Raw genomic sequence first — 6,000 nt, forward strand, 5'->3', positions numbered from 1 at the left:
GGTCTGGACCCTTATCTTTTAAGCTGAGGGTATAAATTAAGTAAGTTTCACAGGATTGTATGCATTTTTTCTTAGGCCTGATTCCCCAGGGAATCCGCCCCTCCCAGCACAGGACTGCACTGCCCTCTGTTATTGCTTCAGGCTTAAGGCAGGCAGGGGAAGTAAGGCAGCCAAGAGATTAGGAGACTTCTTGCAGACAGAATGAGGACTCAGGCTATGTCAAAGCCGAGGGGCGAGGGTCTATCACCCCCTTTTTCTATAGATCCCCAAGTCCTTCTCTGAGGGCCTCTTTGTGACCATGCCTGTCTTAGGTTGTTCCTCCCTTGAGGAATCTTACCTATCATTGGCTAACTGGTCAAGCTCAGGGCCAAGCAGGGTGAAATGGGCAGAGATGGCACACCTGCCAGGGAGATAAGCTTTGTCTCCTTAGTGGCTTATGGTCCCAACTCCGACTCAGCCTTAACCATGGGGGGTTACAGCTTCTGAAACCAGGTAGGGCGGTTCCCAACAGCTGACATTAATAAAAAGAAAAGAAAAGTAAAATCACTGCAGATTGCTCATCAGAAAAATAGAAGCCAAGGCAACAATGTGCTAATTCAAGTAAGATCGCAATCAACCTAGAATTGTGTACCCAGCAAAATTATCTCTCCAGACAGAAAATAGATTTATTTACAAGTAAGTTATCACCAAGATATCTGCTTTAAAAAAAAATTTTATCTAAAGGTTATACTTGAAAAAGGAGGAAAATGGACCTGATGGAAGCACGAAGAATAAGAAGGAGAGATGAGCAAATAAATAATAAACATATGGGTAAATCCAACACAAAATAATAGCAAAACCTTGAAATCTTAGACAACAAAATACAGTATTGGGAAAGCAAAGATGACAATAAACTGTTCCTGAATCCTTATACTGTTTAAAAATTGAGGGAACTGCTGTTATTAATCCTAGATGTTGTTAAATTAAACATACATGGTTAAGTTTCCAGTACAGAAATAAAATAACTAAAATAAAGTTTTAAAATTTCAAAACAACAAAGGGGGAAAAACGTAAAATGAGATCAAACTGAACAGAAACTGAATTTTTTAAAAATTCAACAAACCTCTTCAGGCTCTCACCCACTAAAAAAAATCTTCCTTTTGGTCATTTTCTCCCATAACAGAGCTTAATAGCCTGATTAGAAGGAGAGTATCTGAACAAGCCCTAACTCGTAGCAGCATACTCATCCACCCGCTTTGGAGAGTCGGGTAAAGCTCCTGTTTCTATCTGGTGGGTCATCCCCTAAAACCACCGAAATGGCATCTTCTAAATCAGGAACAGCAACAAAACCAAGAACTGCTCTCCAAAAAACACAAGTAAAATAATAAAAAGACAAACCATAGACTGGGAGATATCTTTTTTGCAAAACTCTTATCTGATAAAGGACTTGTATTCAATATATATAGAGAACTCTCAAAACTCAATAAGAAAATAATAACAGTAAAAAAACAAAAGAGTAAACAATTAAATAGACATATCACCAAAGAATACATACAGAAGGCAAATAAGCAGAGCCAGGACTAGGCTGAAGCCAAGTGTGGTGCCTGCACTGCTCTACACTTGCATTTGAGCCTGAGAATAAATGCCTCCTAAAATTTTGGACCTAGTTGCCTCAATCACCTCATTCTACTCCTGGCCCTGAGAACAAGTACATGAAAAGATGCTCGATGTCATTAGTCACTGGAGAAATGCAACTTCAAATCACAATGAAAATTCACTGCACACTTATTTACAGTAGTTAATACATGTTTGTTTAGGTTTTTTAGCCCAACAATATCAAGGGTTAGTGAGTATGAAGACAAGTGGCTTTTATAACTTGATGGTGAAAATGCACATTGGAACAACATTTGGGATAATTTGTCAGTTTTCTTATAAAATTAAACACATACTTATCATATAACTCAGCAATCTATGTCCTTTACCCAAGTGGAATGAAAAGCTACATTCACACAAAACATGTACACAAAAGTTTATGAAGTCTTTATTCTTAATCACCAAAGACTGGAAACCACAAATGTTCCTGAGCTGATGGATACATATACATTCATAAATGGAATTCTACTTATCAATAAGAAGGAATAAACTAGTGATACATACAAAAATATGGATAAATCTTGAATTATGCTAAGCAAGAAGCCAATTTGAAAGGCTACATACTGTATGATTTACTTAAGAGAAAAAGCAAAGCTCCTGGTTAACAACCTCAAGAGTTCCCCAGGTGAAATCCAAAACTGCAAGAGACAGAAAAAAGAGGCAAACCTCACCAGTTGGTATGGTAGGTGGCAGGGGAGGTTTTTATTGATTGGTTTTTTTTTTTTGAGAGAGAGAGGAACTTTGATTTGTTGTTTCACTTATTTATGCATTCACTGGTTGCTTCTTCCCTATAAGCCTTGACCAGGGATGGAATCCACAAGCTTGGTGTATCAGGAGGATGCTCTAACCAACTGAGCTACTGGGCCAGGGGAGTGGGTGGCAGTTTTAATAAGCAAGAGAACTTACAAAGGAGTTACAAAAGTTTGTCTTGGGCAGCTACAAAGAGGTGTAGATCTCGGCAGTCACCCACCGAAATTTAAGAGTTTGTAGAGAGGCCTTACTTAATCCAGCTGAGTCATGTATACAGATCAGATGGTCTCAACAACACACTAATCTCTAAAGCGGGGGTGTCAAACTCATTCTCACCAGGGGCCTCATCAACCTCGAGGTTGCCTTCAAAGGGCCGAATGTAATTTCAACTCCTTAACAGTTAAGGAGTAGTCACATTTCTACTGTTCTAAAATTATTTCTGCTCTTTGAAGGCAACCGTGAGGCTGATGTGGCCCCTGGTGAAAATGACTTTGACACCCTGTTCTAAAGGCTTCCTCCTAGAAGCAGCTCCTAGAACAGTAAGGGACGAGTGGGCAGAACCTTCAAGGATAGTGGAGGGGGTAAGAAACCCCCATTGCCCTGTCCAGTTCAAGGGTCAACCCACAGTCATGTCCTCTTGATGACCTCCTACAAAAGCACAGATCAGTAGGTACAATTTTACAGGTACTACATATTTGTATATGCAGAGAGTACCTCTAGAAGGGGAACTGGAGGACCAGGCAGTTTGGGGTGGCAGGGGGGAATGGGTGAAACGCAGATTTTCACTGTTTATTCTTTTTACTGTTTAAACAGTTTGTCACTTTTATGTATTATCTATTCAAAAGTAATCTTAAAAATTGTTTAAAAGAAAAACACAATCTCTATTATGATTATATACAAAAAAAAAGTCCCCCTTTCACCTACAAGGTATGATAGATCTAGAATGTAAGTGTAAGTAGTAAGGCAAGGAATCCAGTTTTGATTACTACCAAATAGACTTGAGTTTTAAAGTTTTTTAAAAGGCACAGCAAAAGCATGGGTGGAAAGGAGTGAGAGTGCCAGTGAGAACGGTCTGTGAACCCTCTATTTACTAAAGACTGAAAATGGTCACCAAGGATAACTCAATGTTACACCTTGCGTCTATACTATGACCGTGAAAAGCACTAGGGGTGGGAGGTGAGATATACCTTCCCAGCTAGATGCTGCTGCTTCTGAATCCTAAATACAAATGCGGACCCAGAAAAGGAACTCAAGAAAGAACGGTTGCTTTGCACAGTTTTTAAAGTCAGGGTGGAACATTCCTGACCGGCCCCATCAGTCGGTCCCCAGAGCCCGGTCCACACAGGCGCCTGGCACAGAGTCCTAAGAGTCCAGCGCCGGTTGAGTACCTGACTCAAGGGCGGTCTAAGGGTTGGGTCTGGAGAGGGCAACCAGAATATGTCCTCCTACCTAAGATACTTCGCTACTCGAGTCCAGGCGGTTCATCAGCTTCCTCATAGGCAGCGCCCGAAGCCGGATTCTGTTGCCCGCGGTATCCTAGCAACGACCCTGGCACCACCTCCTCTCGCCTGTGCACAGCTCCCGTGGGAAGAAGCTGTTCTCGCGCCAGAAAAGATGCAGCGGAGGGGCGGAGCGGAGCTAGGGGATGAGGGCGGGTGAAGGGCGGGGCGGGTCTGGTCGAGGGCGTGTGGAGGGCATCGAAGGCGGGGCAAGGGCAGAGACAGTGATTACCTGCTGGTTAGATCTGAAAGTGAATCGGACTCTAACCACTCTTCCAGATCCCTTTTACCCTTGTGGAAGAGCACCGTTCTCCAAACCAAACACTGGAAGCAAGGTGCGCTTATACACGTAAGAAATCAGGATTACAGAAAATATAAATATGAGACGAGAATGAACATCTTGACAAAGGAGAACACAGTACACCAGTAGGTGCCTACTTGCTTTTGTTAAATTTAGAACTTGGCTTTTAGCTTCCTGGCAACCAGAGAAAAGGGAGACAGGAGCTATTACATAATACCCCTTTTAGGTCAGAAGAAGCAAAGCTTTTGTTAACCACTAAATTGTAAAGGGTTTTCTTTTGTCTATCACCGTATATTCTTTAAATTGAGAAGGTTTTAAAGAATTAAAGGAAAGGATCATTTACGTTCCTATTGCAAATGTAATAACAATGTGACTGCCTTACAATAATAATTAACATTTATAAGTATTATTTGTTACTAAGCACTTTATATTTCTAATTTAATCCTTGCAATTATTTAATTAAGGAAGAGCAGTGACTAGCTCCACTTTACTAGTGAAGAAACTAAGGTTTAGAGAGGTTTAATGAGGGAGCCAGGATTAAACCCAGCAAGTATGAGTCCAGAGCCTCTACTTTAAACCAATAATCTATGCGACCATGTTTGACTTAAGACGCTTTACTATTTTAAAAAGATATAAAATGAAGTAATAAAATTAAATTTTTGTCATATATAGTACACTTCATTCCTCCTTCATAATGTTCAATGTTTTCATTCCTTTATATCATTCTACTAAAATTGCATTCACATCCCCCAATAACTTCCTAATGTCCAATGTCATTTTTCAGTCCTCACCCTGTTTAAAAATATGTATTTATTACTAGTGCAATATAAAATATGTATTATACTCTCAGATAAAGCTGGCTTTAATAATGGCTTTCAATAAAAGCAAATGCATTTAAACCACTAACTACATGAATCCACATATTCATGAAGAGCAGAGAAAAGGGGAGAAGGAGCATTCAGATAACTACTAGAGTTAGTCTTTTATGGGTAAACCAGGGTAATTGGAGGTGTGCAGACAGGTGCTTCCAAATACTCCCCCACTTCCATCTCCAAAATCATAGTATATCTTAATTTTACCAGGCATGAGAATTCTACTGGTTTTAAACACGCACCTTTCTGGCTCTCCTCTTTAAAATATATCATCCACTGCCCTTCATGTAAGCAAAAACTAGGTTTAGTCATAGAGGTAGGATACGGAGGGGAAAAAAACCTGGTGGTAGAGAACATCAAGTACTTCACAGTGTTAAATGTGACTGGATACTCACTCTATGTTCATGTTTTATTAATATTTTACTGTAGAGATGCCCTTACACAACCAGCTGAGTCTAACATAATTGGTAGGCTTCCCAGGCACTCCATTCTATTCAGGTTGGAAAGGTTATTAGCACATCAAAACCACACACACAAAGTAATTATTTGGTTGTGTAAAATAAATGTAAAGTGAAAATAACCAATGAGAAAGACTCAATTCCAAAAACAGAAAAATAATTTTACATCATTTTCCATTTACTTTCCACAATAAACCTATACTTTGGGGGAATTTATTGCCCGAAATGACTTATTTTTATTTCTCATGAAACACCTACCTTTATTTATCTCAGCATTTATTATGCAATAAACATTTTAAAATGTGCTTTATTTTTACAAAGATGCCACCTAGTGGCTTTATGAAATCAAGCATTTCAAAGTATTTCCCATTGGTACTTCAGACTAAAATGTATTTTGATACAAGTGAATGAACTAGAAAAAAACATTAGAAGAATACCAAGGTCTTAAAGTTATGCTTTAGAAATCACCTATATGGACTAAATTTGGA

The 6,000-nt window shown here is 39.4% G+C and overlaps 1 protein-coding gene across 2 annotated transcripts in view; it reads right to left on the reverse strand.

Annotated features, from left to right (window-relative positions):
- The window catches only part of IQUB (IQ motif and ubiquitin domain containing), an 82,706-nt gene extending 78,799 nt beyond the window's left edge, over window positions 1-3,907 (reverse strand). The window contains exon 1 of one of the 2 annotated variants that reach the window (XM_045191200.2): window positions 3,832-3,907. The gene's annotated coding sequence lies outside the window, so the exon portion shown is untranslated. The remainder of the gene's footprint in view (window positions 1-3,831) is intronic. The other variant, XM_024555065.3, reaches the window with a different exon arrangement.
- Window positions 3,908-6,000: the final 2,093 nt, after the last annotated feature.

Source organism: Desmodus rotundus, chromosome 6 (assembly GCF_022682495.2).
Source record: "Desmodus rotundus isolate HL8 chromosome 6, HLdesRot8A.1, whole genome shotgun sequence".
Classification (NCBI taxonomy): domain Eukaryota; kingdom Metazoa; phylum Chordata; class Mammalia; order Chiroptera; family Phyllostomidae; genus Desmodus; species Desmodus rotundus.